This window comes from Phyllobates terribilis, unplaced genomic scaffold (genome assembly GCF_046119375.1).
Source record: "Phyllobates terribilis strain yellow unplaced genomic scaffold, ASM4611937v1 Scaffold_4__5_contigs__length_816908805, whole genome shotgun sequence".
NCBI classification, from domain to species: Eukaryota; Metazoa; Chordata; class Amphibia; order Anura; family Dendrobatidae; genus Phyllobates; species Phyllobates terribilis.
The window spans coordinates 637,676,171-637,697,799 of record NW_027362764.1 but is presented as its reverse complement, the minus strand read 5'-3'; positions in this window follow the sequence as shown (position 1 = coordinate 637,697,799).

Sequence of the window (21,629 nt, the reverse complement as noted above, 5' to 3'; positions counted from 1 at the left end):
TCTTTAATTGTGAGCAGTGAGCGTTACAGTATAAGAGAATCAGGATGGCGACGCTAATAATGGAGTCATCGCCGCTCACCATCTTGGTGGAGTCCTCAAAGTTTTGGAGGATGGCACAGATGTCAGACATCCATGCCCACTCATCAGCTCTTATGTGCAGAGACTGACCTGAATTCCAATGGGCGTGTTGTAGCTGATACTCAACAACTGCCCTCTGCTGCTCACAAATCCTTCCCAACATTTGCAACGTTGATTTCCAACGTGTGGTCACATCGCACACCATTTGGTGAGCTGGAAGCTGCAAATGCTGCTGAAGCACTGCCAGGATGGTGGAAGCTGTAGCTGACTTTCTGAAATGGGCACACGCGCAGCATACTTTCACAATCAGCTCTGGCAGATCTGGGTAGGCTTTGAGAAACTGTTGAACCACTAAGTTGAGCACATTTAGTGCTCATTCATCAATAATGTGTACCCTTGTATGGAGAACAATATCAGCACCAAAGAATTAAAAGATTAAATATAGCCTGCTTTATACACCACGGTAGTAAGAAAACCAATTTCTATTTTATCATGTGTACCCCTGTGAGAACAATATCTGCACCAAAGAATTAAAAGATGAGATGTAGCCTACTTTATATACGACAGTAGTAAGAAAACCAATTTCGATTTAGTCATATGTACCCCTGTGTGGAAAACAATATCAGCATCCAAAAATTTGAAACTGACATATGGCTTGCTGTTTGACGTTAGTAACAGAATAAAAAAAATGTTTTGTGTGGATGAGGCCTGTATAACATTGGAGCATATCTTCTAACTATTTCAAACTGAGATGTCCCCAAAAGTATCACGCTAGTAACAGAAGAAATAATTTTTTCCCCTGTATAGAGAACAATATTTGCACCAAAGAATTAAAAAATGAAATATAGCCTGCTTTATATACCATGGTAGTAAGAAAACCAATTTTGATCATATCATTTGTATCCCTGTGACAACAATATCTGCACCAAAGAATTAATTTTACTATAGCAGAACTAATATAATGGGGACCTACAACTCTTCCACTATAGCCAACCCAGCAGATGGAAACCCAACCAGGAGTGTTCACATTTGAAAACATTAGGGCCTGACACCACCATTTCTGTGGCCGACAGATAGGAGATGGTGGAGTTCTAACTCTTAGCTTTGTCATGTGTAGGAGGAAACAATTTTTTACATGACCACAACTATGGGACCGAGGGCTGGCTGCAGTGATGAGAGAGGGTACGGTGAACTGGACAAACTGCTGGACCATGAGTGAGATGCAGGTGGAGATGTTACGATGTATTGATAAAGTTGTGGTGTGCTCGTTCTTTGAGACCGGTCAAAAACAGCAGGCGTGTCCACTTCCTTTAGGGTTCTCACTCAGCCTGACTGGAGCGGGTAGAGAACCGGAGGTTCTGAGGTGGGAGACCTGCGTGACAATACTTGGCACGGTAACAGAGGAGAAAGAGGAAGAAGCAGCAGATGCGGTTGATGGGGCGGTTGATGGTTGTTGAGGTCCGCATTTTATCACAGTGAGATGGCCAGACTAATGCATGTTGATTGCTCATGTGAAAGTTCATGCATGTAGTAGTCAAATATTGGACTTTTTCCCTCTACTGAGTTTTTTCTTGCAAAGTTGCCTGATAACGTGAGTTGACTCATTCTTTGCGGTGTCAAAAAAAGGCCCAGGCTAGGCAACCCTTGTCGCCTCTGCGACCTGCAGAGCGTTGCTGGCCACAGCCGCGGTTGTGGCTAAGGATGCAGTGCTCGTCGATGCAGTGTCTGTGCCGTAGGATGCAACATTACCTCCTCATCTTCCTCTTCCTCCTCCTCCACCCCCTCAGATGAGCTTCTCAGCTGCGTGCCTCTGGGTGCACACCAAGTGGGATCTACAACCTCATCATCATCTAATGTGTTATCCCATTCCTTGCCCCGAGAGTCACCCTCCTCCTCTTCTTGCCCTGACAGCACAGTACAGTCTGCATGACCCTCAGGTATCTGAGTCTCATCAGGATCATCTCCCTTCCCCTGGGGGTTAATGTCTGGTAATGAGGGTCAGGCCTGCTTTATATACCACCATATTACCATATTCGTGTCGAATTTAACATTTGTGATCGGATTTCGAACATATCCGCTCATCACTAGTAGCATGCTTCACCCCACGCCAAACAGAACTTGGCATTGTGTGTGATGTGAATAAAAATGGAGGTCCTGCCATAGCGTTCTTGTTTTTTTTTCACTTCCAGAGGCAATTTAGGACTGTGTAATAAGTGGTGCAACAGAGGACAGGGGACTTCTGTGTGCAATGTCTTTAGCACTCTGCAGTCTAATTCTGTGACGTTGTATGGTCTTCTGCTTTATGGTTGAACTTTTCTTACTCTTAGATGCCTTTCAGTAAAACACAACTGTTCATTATATAACCTGGGGCAAAGGAAGCATCCTATGAAAGGGTCAAGTTGGTAATGTCTTTCAATTGGACCCTCACTATTGCAAAACTCTATAAAGATTGCAAGGTTGTGTGTTTGATTTTAAGTGCCGGTTTGCAATGAATGTTTCTGAAGCACCTAAACTTGGTTATTAGGAAGGGTATCTACTAGAGATGAGCAGATCTGATGAGATTAGAATTTACCTAATCGTGCTGATTTTACTGTAAAATTTGATTTGAAGCAAATTTATTTTCCATGAATTAACCTTATTACATTTTGGTGTCTGGAGATACTCAAGTGCAAAAGAAACTTAAAATAGAAAAAAACAACTAATATTCACATCATCGCTCACCTCAGCTGCTCACTGTCTGTCGTACAGTTCTCGGTGCCACTTCTTTCCAACTCTGGACACTGAGACTTCCGGCCATGAATAGACCCAGGACATCATTGCGCATGTCAGAAGTCACAGCCTACAGTGCGCTTTATAAGGTTATAAGTACATGGTATAAGTTGTGAAGTCCCAATGTCTCCACAACCTTATGACACACATGCGCAATGATGTCCCAAATACATAATCGAGGAGGGAAATCCTAGCCTAGAGTGCAAGTTGTAAGATGGCAGTACTTGTCCTGATGTCACTACGCCAACGAGGCCTTACAATATGCATGCATGAAGATGTCCTGAACCTGGTCATGGCTGGAAGTCCAAGAATAGTGTGCAAAAGGTCTGGGGTGTCAGCACGGCAGCAGTGAGAGGAGGTGCTAAAGTCCATACATAGAAGACTGAGCAGCGGGGGGTGGCTGGAGAGGTGAGTATTACTTTTTTTTAACCTTTTGCTGGCCCTCTATGGTTCAGCAAAATGGCAGCCAGGAGGCTGCCATTTTGCTGAATATGCATGGAGTGAATTACAACCAATATCCCCATCCTGGAGAACACAGATTTTTGTAAAATTTGAGCAATATTCAATTCTGTACTAATAAATTTCACCCCTCTCTATTTGAATTGCAACTCAAAAATAAAATTCAGGCTGCCGTGAGTCACCTGTAAGGTTAGGACATGGACTGGAAATATTAAAGTAATAAATTAAACAGTATGCTCTAAGGGTGTGTTCAAATTGCATTCAGGCACCCGTTCCTTGACGCCATTGGGACTTTTGTCCGAACATGCGTCTGGGTGTCCATCTCCAGCATATTGTTACACGCACGCCGCTAGGTTCAGAAAGGGGCGAAACTGGTTACATGAATTTTTTGGAATCCTGGGGGAACCGTTACTCAGGGCGACCATAGACCATGTGCTGCAGTTTCTCTCAGGCAAACAGGGGTATTGACCCTCAGGCACAGACACGTAGGTTGTTTCACTTGCTGACCAGACACACTTGACAAGAGTCCTCATAAACGGAAGAACAGTAGCATTTAATAAGAAGCCGCACAGCCAGTGCAAGTTAAGTCTTATCAGCAACAGGCTCTAGTGACAAAGAGTACAGTTTCCTTAAAAGCACAGCAGTTCACAGTTTTCCCAGTAGTACAGGACAGCACAGTTCTAATGCAAAGGCTCATTAATGAACACAGCATTTTTTACAGCACAGTGAGATGGAGGAGGGGGAGGGTTTGTTGAGGGAGATGATCCCTATGACACCATTTCTTCCAGTACTTATCTTTCTGCCTGACAATACTCTGCACTGCTAGTTCAGGAGCTCTATCTGACCTGTGCTTAGTTTCACTCCTGACTTGAATCCTTTTCACTTGCAGGGGCACTTCTGTGAGATACAGAACACACACACCTCCTTTCTCTTCGGCTTCAGCCAGACAGTAAACAACTTCCCCACAATTCCCCTGGGGCTCTGCTAAAATACCCCCCATTCTCCTGTGACCGTGTTAACTCCTGTAGTTGCTGGATGTTTCTGGAGCACAACACCTCCTGACCCACGTGCCCGCGCCACCTCCAATAGTTGCCGAATGCATGTCACACCCTGCAACAGCACCATTTCTGCATGTGGCACTCATCCTTCCTTTTTGAATGTCGTCCTAGACTTTCATCTTAATTTTTCAATCTGATCAATTTCAATTTGGTATCACGGATGTTTCAGAGGTGACAGACTGTCACCCTGCAGTGGTTTGCAGATCTCCATGTTTGGCAATGCAGACAGCTGCCTAGATAGGAGGATGTGTTTAGGACCCAGCGACTACCTCCCTCTGGCCTGGGTGTATATATACCTGATCTCTCCAGGTGGGCGTCGCCGGTTATATTCATTTCTACTTGGAACTTGGCTGCAGCAGCATCACGTCCTCTCTGGAGTCTTGAGGCCATGTGCCCTGTTGGAGTTTCTTCTAAAGCTAAGTTGTTATACCCATGTGTTGTCTTCCCCTTTTGTCTTTAGAGTGCTAGTGGAGGTTTACTATTGCTCATCTCCTTTCACCCCCAGCTATAGCCTTATGCCAGGGATAGTAGGGCGAGGCACGTGATCAGCGACAGCTGCGAAGGCTGTATAGGGACGTTAGGGGGAGACAGAGTGACGCTAGTCCAGATTAGGAGGTCACCTCTTCCCCCTTTCCGTAGTGTCTGGGATCCCTTTCCCTTTCTCCTCTGTGTTGCACTCACACCTGGCAGGACTCTCTGTGTTGCACTCACACCTGGCGTGACATTCTGAGAAAGTGGTGAAAGTTGGATAACTATATATACAAATTGGCATTGTGAAATTGGTATAACGTTCAAAAACATTGATAACAACCTAATCTTACGACCTTTTTCTTGTAGGATGCCTGTAAGAAATAAACAATTAACACAATTAAAACAATCAGCATCTCTTCAGCTGGAGCTTTTCGCATGTCTTCAACCAGCTCTCTCTCTATGTTTTAACAGTTCTTTGTTTCTACAAAGTCTTTTAAGGAAAATAAAAGCATGAAAACAAGTCTTTCCACCAGGCAACATCTTCCATACTGCCTCTCAGTGGTGAATACCACTCAAGTGGGCTTACCTGGTCCGCAGGCAGAGATACCTGTTTCCAGTCGACAGTCCTTGGCACTTTGCTCTGTTCACCAAGTGTCTCATATGTCAGCATCACGGGCCTCCTCACTTCTCGAGTCGACATCCTCCTGGTGGGTTGTTCCTCAGAGACCACGGGTTCTTGGGTCACAGAAGTTTCTTCTGCCACACACAATTCTCGTGCTTCCTCAGATGCTCTTGGAGCTGCCTCTGTAAGTTCTTGTTCTTCTCCTGAGTCGTTTGTTTCCGCACGGTCTGGTAATTCCGCTCCTCCTGAGTGTCGATCGGTCTCTTCAGGGACCAGTGTTCGATCATCAGATCTGAATTGGACTTCATCTGTACTCTTTGGTACGAACTCTGGAGCCTCAGGACTTAGTTCACTCACCTGAGGATGGTACATCCCTCTCCTTGCCGGTCCGAGAAATACAATGGTGTGTTCTTCTCCATCAGAACTTTCAAGGTCACTATCCACCTCCTGAGCTTCAGTCTGTGGTGGTCCCTTCGCCGATCTTGGACTATGTGGGTCTACTTCTGGGAAATCTTGTGGTGGTGGGAGATAATCACAGGGTAGTAGTAAATTTCGATGGACTATTCTGGTTTTCTTGTCTCCCGTTTCCAATCGGATTTCATACACTGGGCTGTCATCAGCTTTCCTCCTTACGATCACATGCACCTTGTCTTCCAAATGCAAACAAAGTTTTCCTGGACTGCCTTTGTCACGTACGTTCTTGACTAGCACCCGGCTTCCCGGTGCCAATTCTGCTCCATAACATTTTCGATCATAGTACTCCTTACTCTTGCTCTGTCCTTGAGTAACCACTTTGGACGCTATGTTGTATGCCTCTGCCATCCGTTCCTTCCATTTCCGAACATACTCCGGATACGTTCTGTAAGTCTCTGACACCAGAATATCAAACAATTGTCAGTCTTGGTGATCGTCCATACAATAAGAAAAAGGGTGAGTAACCCGTTGCATCGCTCTTTGTACAGTTTTAGGCATGTACCACTTTTGACAGAGAACTCTTCCAGTCTTTCTTCTCATGAGCTGTTAAAGTATGCAACATCGACAATAATGTCCAGTTAAAACGTTCCACTTGTCCATTACCCTCTGGGTGATAGGGCGTTGTGTGGGATTTCTGAATTCTACAGTACTTTCCTAGCTTGGCAAAGAGCTGGTTCTCAAATTCTCTTCCTTGGTCGTAGGGAACCCAAACCTCAAAGCAAAATCATTGAAGATCTTCTCTGCTGCTGTTCAACACGATTTATTGGTGGTGGCATATGCTTGAGCAAATCGAGTGAAATGGTCCATCACCACCAAGATGTATTCGTAACCACCCTTGCACGTCTCGAGATGTAGAAAGTCTACTAAGACCATCTCAAACAGATATGTAGTTTGGATGTTGCCCATAGGTGCCTGGGTTGATGTGTTGGGATGTTTATCTTTCAGATACCCACACTCCCTGGTCATAAACCTTTCAATATCTCTCTGCATGTACGGCCAGAAGAAGCGTTCACAGATCAAATTTGTTGTCCTTTCCACTCCCAGGTGTCCCATGTTTTCATGGAGTTCTTTGAAGACCAACTTATGGAATATTCTGAGTAGTACCAACTGCCGGTTTTGTCCTCCTTTACGATACAGGATACCATCTTCACTCGGGTAGAGCTTCGTCCATTCTTTAATTAAAACAGATACTGCTGGTGACTCATTGTCTCTTTGCCGTTTACTTGGAAACCGATTTTAGTCCACATAAAGTAGTGTCCTACCAATTATCTGATCTTCCCGTTGTGCTCTATGGATTTTCCCTTTTGGTAGTTGTTGAATAGACCAGAGGTGATCTTGTTCTTTCGCTTTTATGGTGGTTTTCACCGTCAACGGACACCACAATGGTGTGTCTTCCTCCTGATAAGCTTGTACTGCTTGGGTAGTGCTCTCAATTGCTTCCAGACTGACATCCTCTGGGTATTCTTGCATGAACTCCTCAGGCTCTAGTGGCATTCTTGACAATCTGTCAGTATCCGTATTGCATTTTCCTGGCCTGTACTTGATGCTGAAATTGAAGTCAGCTAGTTCAGCGACCCATCTCTGATCCATTGCATTCAGTTTGGCTGTAGTAAGGACATAGGTCAAAGGGTTGTTGTCAGTGTATACCTCAAACTCTTTGCTGTAGTAGAGATGATCTCTAAATCGTTCACAGATAGCCCAGTTCAATGCCAGGAACTCCAATTTTCCGGAATGTAGATGGTAATTCTTCTCATTTTTCCATCTTGATTCTGATACAGGGCAGCTCCCAGTCCAACTTGAGAAGCGTCACAATGAAGAAGAAATGGTAAATTGAAATCAGGATATCCAAAGATGGGTGGTTTTACCAGGTAGTCTACTAGTTCTTCCAATACCTTCTGGTGGTCTGCTGTCCAGAGAATGGGCTGTTCGGACAAAACGGTGTTGTTTCTTTTAAGCCCAGTCCTACCCGCATTCTTCTTTTTCTCCATGGATGTTGTTGTCTCTGTCATCCTCCCCAAGAGGAGGTATAGAGGAGCGGCAATCCTGGAGAAGTTCTGAACGTAAGTACGATAGTAAGAGAGGAATCCTAATATCTGCTTCAACTCCCCGACGGAAGAGGGCCGCTTGTCTTTTAAGGCCAGTGCTGGAGAGATTTCTACTGGGTCCATGGTATATCCTTCTCCGGACACAATTTTGCCTAGAAATCGGACTTGTCTTTTGAACAGTTCACACTTCTTTGGGGTCAACTTAACTCCGTGTTGTTGATACTGTCGTAATATGGTCCTCACGTGTTCAACATGCTCCTGGAAGGTTTTGCTGTGTACCACATTGTCATCCAAGTACGGCTGGCAGATATCGTCCCTCAATCCTTCTAAACATGTTTCCATGCTCCTCGAGAATTCTGCTGGAGCTGAACTGAGCCCAAACGGTATGCGGATCCACTCATATAATCCCCACAGTGTGATGAATGCTGTAAAGGGTCTACTGAACTCTTCTACAAACATTTGGTGGTATGAGTTACCCTGATCTAGGACAGAGAACCAGGTGCTTCCTGATAGGCTATCCAGCATATCTTGGATCTTTGGTATCAGGTGTCGATCAGGTACTGACTTTCGGTTTAGTTCCCAGTAATCACAACAGAGTCTCAATGTACCATCCTTCTTCCTAACACAGACAATAGGAGAGGAAAAAGACGACTTCGACTTTTGGACCCAACCTCTGTTGATGAGATCTTGTAAATATTCTTTCACTTTACGATGTAATGGTTTTGGCACAGACATGTAACTTCTGGTTACTGGGGTCATGTCTTTCAAATTGATTTTCAAATGCAATGATGGGATACAGCCTATATCAGAGTCATCTTTGGAGAAGGTGTGACACTCTTCTCTCAGCATCTGTTTTGCTACTGCTAGATCTTCAGCATACAAGTGTTCCAGGGGTACTGGGGAATTCCAGGACCCCAAGGGGGGTTGTGCAATTTCCTCCCCTGGGCCACTCCTGTTCCTTGGTCGGGAGACTGAATTCACTGTAGACCCCTGGGCTGGTCTAACACTGGCTGGATATACAGTTTTAACGGTTTTGATGTGACCTAACACAGTCTTCGGATCCAGTCTAATTTTGTGTTTTGTAGTATTCATCACCAGTATGGTCACTCGAGCAAACCCATCAGCAGGAATCGTAAGCACAGTCTCACCTTGAACTAGGCCTTCCTAAAGTTCTGAGGAGTCTTTTGGCACGACCAGGACTCCACACCTCATCCCCACCATTTGGTTTGCAGGAATGATGCAAGCCTACCTTGACTTCTTTTAGGTCCATTGTATTCTGTGCTTTCTTTACTCTATGAATCACGTTTTCCGCCACGGCATTGGGTATGGTGAGCAATGTGGCGATTGCATCCACCACCAACGCTCCTGTCTTCTGTTTCGTGATGACCTCACCGATTACATTGTAACCCAGGATAGGATCCTTTGCCACGTTCTGATCACTGGTCACGAGAAAAGGTACCAAAAGCTTGATGGTGTTGCTGTTCTTCATGGCCCTGTGTTGGAAAGTCACTTCCACCCAGCATATTAAAGGGATTTCGGTCTGGTTGACGGCTTTGCCGTGGAGTTCCACTGGTCCCAAGAGTTCTTTTAGTGACCGAAGGCAAGTGTTTGGCAGGTAGCGCCTTCTCCATTCTTCATTTAAAAGGCTCGCTTGGGCTCCTGTGTCCCACAGTGCTTTTACCAGGAGTCCATCTAGCTGGCACTGTATAAAGCACCTTTCACCGATTAGGCTGATGAGGCTTTCTTTACTGACTATGGAAACCTCCTCCCAGGAGTACATCGTTTGACCTCTGCACTTGGCATTAAGTAACTGATGCCCCTGTCTCCCTTGCAGCTGTTGTAGACGGGAGCACACTTGGGGATAGTACTGACGCAGCCATTTTACCTCATGCGCCATTCTGGGGTTTGGTGATATTTGGATTTGCTTCTGGGGCCTCCTCCGTGTGGCGGTTACCAGTCGCCCCGCACTGGTAACCTCCTGTCTTTTAACCCAAACGACCGTGACCATTGGCATTCCTCGGCATAATGTCCTTCCTCACCACATTGATTTGATTGACGGCATGCTTCACAAGCTGGGTATCTTCTGTTTTGGAACCCACTCCTGGGTCTGAGGGATACAAGTTCTGGCCTGGAACGAATCAACTTTTTCACCTCAATCAACTCGGCTCACTGTTCTCCTATTACTTCCTCCCAGTCAGAGCTGGCAGGCCTCTCTTTTATTGGTGATTTAAGGTTCCCTCTCGGAGTTGGCACTGAAGGGTCTTTATGATGATCTTCAGACTGGCCACCAGGGGTCTCCAACTTCAGCTGACTTATTTTGGTGATTTTAGGAGCAGAGCCTTTCTTTAACTTATGTTCGCTCTCTGACTCCAAACTAGTAGCCCCATTCAGGATCTTCTGGGTACTGTTTCAGCTGCAACTTGATATCTGTGCTGATTAATCCTGTTCCCAATGATCACAAGAACTTCTTCTGAACTAGTCCAGCATCAAACTTCTCCCTGATTTATCTAACCCGAGCCGGTTAAAGGTCCTGTCGGAGTCTATCACCCGTTCAGAGGTTTTGGTCAATTCCTGCAGGGCTGTTGTTAGGGTTTTGAATTGTTCTTTCGATTCCTAAGGTTCAGTCTGTAGACAGAGATTCCCGATTTTGGTAATTGGTGCCACCCCTCCATCCTCCAACTTCAACCTAGTTAGAAACTGTATTAGTTCCTGGAGGAATGTCCCCATGATGTCTTGAGCTTCTTTCTCCCCCAGCTCATGCATTTTTGCATTAATGGCAGCTAACAGTTGCCTTCGGTTGTGTGCTTTGGAAGTCTTTTCTACTGATATCTTTATATGTTCTGCTACTGTTCTCAATTCTTCACAGGTTAACTGAAGAAGCAGCTCACTAATTCTGTCCATTTGTATTTCCACATCCAGTGCTGCTAGTGAGTTTTTCTTCAGGGCTGGTCCCCTTTAACTGGTGTAGCAGAGTTGAGTTAAGGTGCTGTGCTGCTGTGTTTTTGCAGACACTTCTCCTCTTCTCCCTCTACACGTTAATTCCCGCTCAGGATTCCCCGTACGGGCCACAAATGTTACACGCACGCTGCTAGGTTCAGATAGGGGCGAAACAGGTTACATGAATTCTTTGGAATCCAGGTGGAACCACTACTCAGGTCGACCATAGACCATGTGCTGCAGCTTCTCTCAGGCACACAGGGGTATTGACCCTCAGGCAGACACGTAGGTTGTTTCACTTGCTGACCAGACACACTTGACAAGAGTTCTCATAAACGGTAGAACAGTAGCATTTAATAAGAAGCCGCACAGCCAGTGAAAGTTAAGTCTTATGAGCAACAGGCTCCAGTGACAAACAGTACAGTTTCCTTAGCAGCACAGCAGTTAACAGTCTTCCCAGTAGTACAGGACAGCACAGTTCTAATGCAAAGGCACAATAATGAACACAGCATTCTTTACAGCACAGTGAGATGGAGGGGGGGCTTGCTGAGGGAGATGAACCCTGTGACACAATTTCTTCCAGTCCTTATCTTTCTGCCTGACAATACTCTGCACTGCTAGTTCAGGAACTCTACCTGACCTGTGCTTAGCTTCACTCCTGACTTGAATCCTTTTCACTTGCAGGGGCGCTTCTGTGAGATACAGAACACACACACCACCTTTCTCTTTGGCTCCAGCCAGACAGTAAACAACTTCCCCACAATCTCCCTGGGGCTCTGCTAAAACACTCCCCTTCTCCTGTGACTGTGTTAACCCCTCTAGTTGCTGGATGCTTCTGGAGCACAACACCTCCTGTCCCACATGCCCGCGTCACCTCCAATAGTTGCCGAATGCCCTCAAAGCAACAGCACCACTTCTGCATGTCACACCCTGCAACAGCACCACTTCTGCATGTCACAATATACTGCCGAAAATGATGCATGTTAGAGTGCACGCTCGCTCTTCCAGCACCAATATAGACTATGGCCCCGACGGTGCATATGTCCAAATCCTGTTTTGCGGAGTTTGGACGTAAACCCCGATAGGGCCACTAAACGGGTGCCTGAATGCAATGTGAAAGCACCCTAAGCTGCACGTAATGGTGGATGTAGCCACTCAAAGTTACAAATTCACAGAACCAGGGCCCAATCACTTAAAGGAGTTGTCCACTACTTGGTCAACCCCTTCTCATTCCCCATGTTTGGTCCTGATAAAATAAAAACACTTATACTCACAGCGTCGCTCTAGCTGTCCCCGCCTCCAGACTTAGTAGTAATCAGGAGGAAGTGAGGGGCCAGTCGCAGCTCCCACTACCTCTTGATTACATATACATCTAAAGGTGGGGACAGTAACGCCAGCACTGATTGGGCGTTGGGCTCACGTGCCATAACAACCACATGAGAGCCCCGGGAGCACGAGTGCCGACACTGCTGGAACAGTGCCGGCACAAGATGTGAGAATAAGTGTTTTTATTTTATCGGGGCCCAACATGTGGAAAGAGAAGGGGTTGTCCAAGTAGTGGACAACCCATTTGTCCAAGTTTGGGTTGTCCAAGTAGTGGACAACCCATTTAAAGGGGCTGTCCCATGAACAAAGTACATTTGATCTTGGAATAATAAGTTCCATATCTGGATGTGTTAAAACATGTTCCTGCGTCTGATCGTGCCGGAACATGGTCTGATCATACCACATCTCCCGGTCAGGGGAGGAAGCAAAAGAGAGTATATAGGCGACACTGCATGGGATCTTTCAGTGAGGTAAAACATTGTTTAAAAACAGGCAGAGGCACATTTATAAGATTATCTCAGCACAGGAACATTTTTTAACACATTCAATTGTGAAACTTATTATTATTCCAAGACCTATTGATTAAAATGTAATTTGTTTGTGGTACAACCCCTTTAATTTTTAAAACATGAACCGATATGATGCTATACTTTGAATATAAAAGTCAAATATTAATCAAACTGTATATAAAATGTTTCATTGCTTGAAAATAATCTTAATAATTGTTTTTAACAATTTGTTTTATTTAATATTAACTTAATTTTGGTATTGCTTTTTACCACACTATTTCAATCATGCCATATCCACTTATGGTTAGGACTAGCAGGCAATAATTACCAGATATAGTGCTAAGCAAGCGATCTTTGTGTCATAGAGTTTGACCTTGTAAGGATAATGAGACAAGGAGAATTCAGAACAGATGAAAGCCAAGTACACCTACTTTATCTAGTGACAGCCAGGGAACACCTTCATGCTCAATCAATTCTCGCTAATGAGACAAGATGGGGTAAGATGGTAAAATAGCAGGAATTGGCAACATTTTTTTCTGCTTAATGATCTATAACTTGCGAGTTACAGTAAAATTGTCACTTAGGTTTAAAGCAATAATATGAGTACACAAGAAAAGAGACATATTAAAGTATGATATCTTATAGGCTCTTTTATTGAAATGCTAATGAGAAAATGAAGGTCTATGGCAGAGGAATTAAGAAAAATCCACAATGTATATGACTTTTTATTGAGCATATTTTATCTAATGAACAGAGAAGAGCTTTATGATAAAGGACAAACTGTAGATAAATGTATATTAAAGATCTGATCACCATCCGGAAATGAGGAAGTTACATTAGGTTGGTTACAGTATCTGTCCAAATGTTAATTATTATAGATTGACCCACACATTTATTATTTATGGAAGCATACATTTTTTCATGATTTGTGCCAGAAAAGATAAAGGTATCTTTGATTTGTGGGAAAATGTATTTAAAGGGATCACTTTTTGCAGTCATCTTACAATTATCACAGGTATTTTAAGCGGGGGCAGATAACACATGGAAATTAAGTTGAGCTACAGGGCACTTCCTCTGTCTCACTATCAAAGAGCATTCCCATAAAAACTGTTTGCTCCTTTGTGGCTGAGGTTTACAGAGCAAATCTCTTTATATTAGTCTAGGCAAGATGGATGCCCCAATAGTCCCGTGCAGAAAATACTAAATACTTAGAAAATTAAAATAAAAAAACTGTTATTAGTTTTAATTAATAAAACAAAATCTATTAATCATAATAGTTTTTTTTTAAAATATCATAGTTTTTGGGAATCATACAGTATTGCATTTTAGTGTATTGTAGCTGTTGCGTTGCTATGCAATAAGGTTTGCCTTTTAAGTTTGTCCTTCCTCTCTCCTTGTCTGCCTCACTAGCTCTGATATCAGTGACCACTCCCTTTTTCTTTCTTATTCTGTGTATGTTAGCCATTTTAAGATGCTCATGTCTTGTAGCTCTGATTCAAAATAGTCTTTTTCACTACTGAAATTGTGCATAACTTCAAGAATTCAGCTTGAAAATATACCTTCTTCTGGAATCTTCACACGTGCCTCCAGCAATCGAGTCAAGCTATCTAATGAAATCTCTTTGTGTGAGTACTGGAACATAATAACTGTGTCACAAGAGCCCCACACTCGCAGCCTAGATATGGAGTCAGAATAGTTTTAATTGATAAAATATATCAATGATGCATTTCCTTTATGTCAAATTTAGTCTAGATTAATACTACTACGGTACCTCATAAATAATAAAAATGTGACCTCAAGTATGTGATATGCATACTCCCAGCCACAATCCGACTAGACTGTTTTGTGCTTCGCTCAAAACACTTGCATTGAGAGAGGCTGTGCCCATCTACTCAGATTGTGGTCGGGAGTATGAATATGGCACACTTGCAATCAAATGACTGCCATTCCCGGTGCTGACACCGGAGAGTCCTCACAATGTGCAGTGCGCGTGGTGTGAGGATTCACATTGAGTGAGTGCAGACTTGTAGTTTTAAACTGGATAACCCATTTAACAAACTTTTGCTATTGTTCTAACATTTAAGTTAATAATCTCTAAAAATTTTAGTATTTTAAGTGTAAATCCTTTTTATTCAATTGAAAGTGTATTGATCATGCTTTCTCTTCTTAACATACCCATTCCTATTCTCTTCATGGCCCTTCTAGCTAGGATGACTGGCAAACTTTGCATGTACGGCGTGAGGTGCTGATAGATTGCTATGGCAGTTGTGCTCCTGCTGAAGGTTCTAGTCACAGCCATCCTTGTGGACCTATGTAGCCCAGTGTGTGGCCGGGCTTCAGAGGAGATTTCATAGGATCGCTATAGGATATTTATAGGGAAAAAAAATACTGTTTTAGAATTTGTGGCAAGACGACTCGCTCGGCTCTCCTGGAGGCAGACTCAGGACACACGTTCCCAGGTTTCCTTTCTGCTGGTTTATTATCAGCCATAAACTCATGCAGGTTTCGCAGGCAAAACAAACATGACCCCTCTGGGTTAAACGGAAAAAAACAAAACAAAGTATAACTCAGTCCATAGATGAGCGGGTTCCGCCCGCTCTCGGTAGCATAAACTGCACTGCTAAAGTCCTTGTGAAAAGCTCTGCAGCTTCCACAATACTGTCTGGAGACTTCCCTCTCCAGACCACACTCCACAGGAAAAAAAACAGGACTGAGCTTTTACACATTGCTCAGCCACACCCTGAGGGGAGGTAGGGGGAATAGCGTCCCGCCCTCTTTGCCATTCCCATAAAACCACACACCCTTTAACAGAGTAAATCTACCAGCATATAACACGCTGGCAGAAAAATAAAGTAGGTCTTAGTTCACACAGGAGAGCATCCTGAGTGACACATACCTCCCCTCACATATAAAACCAGTGACACTGTCACATATTCCCCCCCTCTGCCCAAAGCCGGGGGTTTGGGCACCTTCTGACACCAGACAGGGAATCCTAGAGAGGGCATCTGCATTCCCATGTAACTTCCCGGGCCTATGCTCCACGTGAAAGTTAAACTCTTGAAGCCCTAGGAACCATCTAGTTACCCTGGCATTTTTACCCCTCTTCTCCCTCAACCATCTCAACGGGGCATGGTCTTACACTAATCTAAACTTCCGGCCTAGTAGGTAATATTTCAGTGTATCCACGGCCCATTTTATGGCTAAACACTCTTTCTCTACTATGGCGTAGTTCTTCTCGCAGGAGGACAGCTTTCGGCTTAGATAGAGAATGGGATATTCTTCCCCATTTATCTCTTGGGAGAGTACAGCCCCTAGACCAACCTCTGAAGCGTCCGTCTGGACCACAAATTCTTTCTTGAAGTCTGGTGCGACCAGGCTGCTTGCACAGTGTTAGCTTCAACTGTTGAAACGAAGTCTCCGTTTCTTCCGTCCATTTCACCATGGTTGATTTGGTGCCTTTTAGAAGATCCATTAGTGGCGCGGCAATCATGGCGAAATTCGGGATAAACCGCCGGTAGTATCCCACCATTCCTAGGAATGCTCTCACCTGCTTCTTCGAGAGTGGTTGCGGCCAGGTTTGAATTGCCTCCACTTTCTTGATTTGCGGCTTTATTTCGCCTTTATTTCGCCTCTCCCAACAATATAGCCCAGGTACTTGGCCTCCTCCTTCCCGATGGCACACTTTCTCGGATTTATGGTAAATCCTGCCTTCCAGAACGGCCTGTAGTTTAGGTAGGTGACTAGCCCAGTCTGGGCTAAAGACCACAATGTCGTCGAGGTAGGCTGCGGCATACTTCTTATGTGGGGCTAGGATCCGATCCATAGCCCTCTGGAAAGTGGCTGGGGCCCCCTGTAGTACGAACGGCATCCACGTGTATTGAAAACACCCATCAGGTGTTGAGAAAGCCATCTTCTCCTTAGCCATCTGGGACATGGGGATCTGCCAGTAGCCCTTCGTCAGGTCGAGAGTGGTGATGTACCTCGCCGGTCCAAGCCTCTCGATGAGTTCGCCGACGCGGGGCATCGGGTACGCGTCACACTTGGATACCTCATTCAGCCGGCGGTAGTCATTACAAAACCTCCACTCTCCAATGGGCTTCGGCACGAGGATGATTGGGCTCGACCACCCACTCTTTGACTCCTCTATTACTCCGAGGTCTAACATCCTCTTCACCTCGGCCGAGATCACCTCCCCGCGTGCTTCCGGAATCCGATACGGCTTCAGATTCACTCGTACGTGCGGCTCTGTCAGCACATCATGCTCTACCACTTGAGTATGCCCCGGCAACTCTGAGAACAGCTCCCGATTCCGCTGTAGTAATTCTCGACACTGTTGCTTCTGGGCCGATGATAGAGTCTCTGCAATAGTGACCTCCTCCACCTTGCCTTCTGGTGCGGCTCCCAGGCAAGGAGTTTCCACAGGTTCACGGTCCCGCCACGGCTTGAGCAAATTTACATGATATATTTGATGCGGCTTTCTTCGGCCAGGCTGGTGGACTTTATAATTAACCTCGCTGACTTTCTCCACCACCTCATATGGACCTTGCCATTTGGCGAGGAACTTGCTCTCGATGGTAGGGATCAGAACCAAAACACGGTCCCCGGGCTGGAACTGTCTTAGTCTCGCCGACCGGTTATAGACCCTCTCCTGGGCTTCCTGGGCCTGGAGGAGATGTTCCTTCATGATGGGCATTACCTTTGACATTCTCTCCTGTAACGGGGCGACATGTTCGATGATACTCTGGTGTGGCGTGACTTCAGCCTCCCAAGTTTCCTTGGCGATGTCTAGGAGACCTCTTGGATGCCGCCCATATAGGAGCTCAAATGGAGAGAAGCCAGTGGAGGCTTGAGGAACTTCTCTGACCGAGAAAAGCAGAAATGGGAGCAGGTAGTCCCAGTCTCGCCCATCCTTTTCAACGACCTTCTTGAGCATCGCCTTTAAGGTCTTGTTGAAGCGTTCCACTAGGCCGTCCGTCTGTGGATGATAAACCGAGGTCCGAAGCTGAGTTATTTGAAGGACTCTGCAAAGCTCCTTCATCACCTTGCTCATGAAGGGGGTTCATTGGTCTGTCAGAATCTCTTTTGGTAGACCTGTCCGAGCAAAAATATGGACCAGCTCTCGGGCTATACTTTTACTGGACATGTTCCTTAGGGGAACCACTTCCGGATACTGAGTCGCATAGTCCATGACGACCAGGATATATTGGTGGCCCCGAGATGATTTAACTAAGGGGCCCACGAGGTCCATGGCAATCCTCTCAAAGGGAACCTCTATCACAGGTAGTGGGACTAAGGGGCTACGGAAGTGGGAGGAGGGAGCGGTTATTTGGCAGGTGGGGCAGGACCTACAATAGTTTTGAACTTCTCGATAACACCCTGGCCAATAAAACCTTCTCAATATCCTCTCCTGAGTTTTCTCAACCCCTAGGTGTCCCCCCAGAACATGTGAATGGGCCACATCTAGCACCCGCCGTCTGTATGGCCCCGGCACTAACAGCTGTTCCACTATCTCACCACCCCTCAGTTTGGCCACCCGATATAGCAACTCCCCCTGCACTGCAAAGTGGGGGAATCTGGTGTCGGCCCCCGGCTCTTGGGCAACCCCATTACATACAGTAACCTGGTCGAATGCCCCTTTTAAGGTCAGGTCTCGAACTTGAGCAGTCCCAAAGTTCTCTCTGGACATATCTAGCGCAGGGAGGTCGGCCTCCTCGGTCACCGTCTCACCCTCATCACCGACAAGGACGCACAGTGGGAACTCCTCCATCTGAGACTTCGTCGGGCGTTCTTCTTCAAGGACCTGGCTTTTCCCCATGCTACTTAGTCCAGTTCCCTTCCCCCACAAGTCCCAGAATAAGGAAAAATCATGGCCCAATATGACGGGATGTATCAGGTCCTTTACTACCCCGACTTCATGGGACTGGGCACCACAGTCTGTCCCCACTGTTACTGTGGCCACGGGATAGTCCTTGGCGTCACCATGGATGCACCGAACGCCCAGAGTTTTGGAAGGGATCAACTGGTGGGGAAGGGATGCTCTGATCAAGGTCACCAGACTCCCGGAGTCCAACAGCCCAAGCACTTTTATTCCATTAATGGACACTGCACACGCCTGTGGCCGCTCGCCAGTTCGACAGCCCACGCTACAGGCTGGATAGGCATAATAGGAGACCCGTCTGCCTAGGCTGCAGTCCATGGGCTCAGGGGATATTTGACACCAGGCGGCTACATGTCCAGGGTTGTGACACCGCCAGCAAACTATATCTTTACCAACTGTTCTAAAGGCACCTTCAGTAGGAGTGGGACGTCCCCCAGTGGTGGCTCTAGACCCCTTCTGTGGTGAACCCGCCCCCTTTTGGGTATCCCAGTAGGGAGAAGTGACTGCATCCGGTTTCCCAAGAGATCTCTCTACTACCTGGTACCTCTCTACCAGGCCGATGAAGTCATCTGCGTTCTGGGGATCACCCTGGGTAACCCAGGTCTGTACTGGCTTGTGAAGAGAATGCATGAACCTGTCAATCACCACCCGTTCAACCATCTGGGCTGGAGTGGAGGACTCCAGTTGTAGCCACTTCTGAACAAGATGCAGGAGGTCAAACATCTGCGAATGAGGGGGTTTGTTGCTAGCATACGCCCAGTGATGAACTCGCTGGGCTCTCACTGCCATATTTACTCCCAGACATGCTAAGATCTCTATATTTTGTTTGGGATACTCCTTAGCATCTTGCAGCGCCAAGTCAAAATACGCCTTCTGGGGTTCACCCGATAAATATGGCGCCAGAACTTCTGCCCACTGTGCTGGTGGAAGTCTCTCCCGATCAGCCACCCTCTCAAAAACAGTCAGAAATGCTTCTACATCATCCCCAGGGGTCATCTTCTGCATGGCCCGCCTTACCGCCTTCTTGACGTGAGAATCATCAGTCGTCCCTGAGGGTGGGGCGGCCGCCCTGCTCTGGATGGCGTCCGCCAAAAGCTGTATCTGCTGTTGCGCCTCCTGCTGGTGCTGCTGTTGCGACTTTTGCTGTAACTGGATCTGCTGAAGCAACAGTTTGGTCGTCTCCTGGTGCTGCTGCTGCATGCTCTGCTGGGCCTGCTGCATACTCTGCTGGGCCTGTAGGTGTTGCTGCTGCATGCTCTGCTGGGCCTGGACCAGGTGCTTAACGAGCTCCTCCATGCTGCTGGACTTCTCTGGCTGGCTGGCAGCCTTTACCCAGGACAGTCACCGGTCTTTGTGGCAGGTACACATGTTCCAGGAATCCTGCACGCACTCTCACACCACCTGTGGCAAGACGACTCGCTCGGCTCTCCTGGAGGCAGACTCAGGACACACGTTCCCAGGTTTCCTTTCTGCTGGTTTATTATCAGCCATAAACTCATGCAGGTTTCGCAGGCAAAACAAACATGACCCCTCTGGGTTAAACGGAAAAAAACAAAACAAAGTATAACTCAGTCCATAGATGAGCGGGTTCCGCCCGCTATCGGTAGCATAAACTGCACTGCTAAAGTCCTTGTGAAAAGCTCTGCAGCTTCCACAATACTGTCTGGAGACTTCCCTCTCCAGACCACACTCCACAGGAAAAAAAACAGGACTGAGCTTTTACACATTGCTCAGCCACACCCTGAGGGGAGGTAGGGGGAATGGCGTCCCGCCCTCTTTGCCATTCCCATAAAACCGCACACCCTTTAACAGAGTAAATCTACCAGCATATAACACGCTGGCAGAAAAATAAAGTAGGTCTTAGTTCACACAGGAGAGCATCCTGAGTGACACATACCTCCCCTCACATATAAAACCAGTGACACTGTCACAAATTCTAAAAAAAATAAATAAATGAAAGTAGAATCACCCCCTTTTTTCAATACAGTAAAAAGGAAAAAAAATATATATATATTTGATTTTATCATTTCCACAAAAATCTGAACTCTCAATTATCAAAATTGAAACTCCAGAATTGCCATTCTTTGGTTTCCGCATATTAAAAAAATGTCATAACAATTTTAAAAAATTGTATGTGTTCCAAAAAAGTACCAATGGAAACTAAAACTACTACTTATCTAAAAAAAAAAACCTCCTACAACTCTATTAATGGAGAAATAAAAAAGTTATGGGTCTCATAAATGGAAAACGAAACCCCTAAATCAGGGGTGCACAACATTTTTTAGTCCAAGGGCCACTTTGCATACTTAGCCAATCCCAAGGGTTGCAAAAATGTATTAAAGGAGCACTTACATGAATACATCACCAGAACCACCACCAGTACATTAATAAATCTCCAGAACCAAGTTTTGAGCATTTGGAGAGTTTATGGTCAGTTTTTGCTCCAGAAAAATTTGTGTGAATTCTAACTTAAACTGAGTTTTTGGAGCAAAAAATCCTGTCAAATCCTCCTTACAATCTCAAATATCTAAGTCTTGAGAATTTTAAGTTTTAATATATGAAGCATGTTATGGATTGCTACATGTGTACAAAATCAGATCCACCGTCAGCACATGAGTGCGGTGCCAGAACCACCATCAGTACATGAATGCAGCACTAGAACCACCATCAGTACATCAATAGTGTTGAGCCACCCCCGTAGTGTTCGAGTTCGGTTCGGTTCGTCGAACACCCGTGTGTTCGCCGAACTGTTCGTCGAACTGTTCGTCGAACACCTTCGAACACCGTTAAAACCAATGGCAGGCAAACAAAAACACATAGAAACACATAGAAAACACCTTCAAAGGTGTCCAAAAGCTGACAAACTGCTCAGAAGACACAACTAACACATGGAAAAGTGACAAGTACATATAGTCATGCGAAAAGAAAAGAGGTGGAGGAGTAAAAGGAGGGGGAGACACAGATATAGGCATGTCATGCCCTTCTAAAATCCAAAAAGTGAGA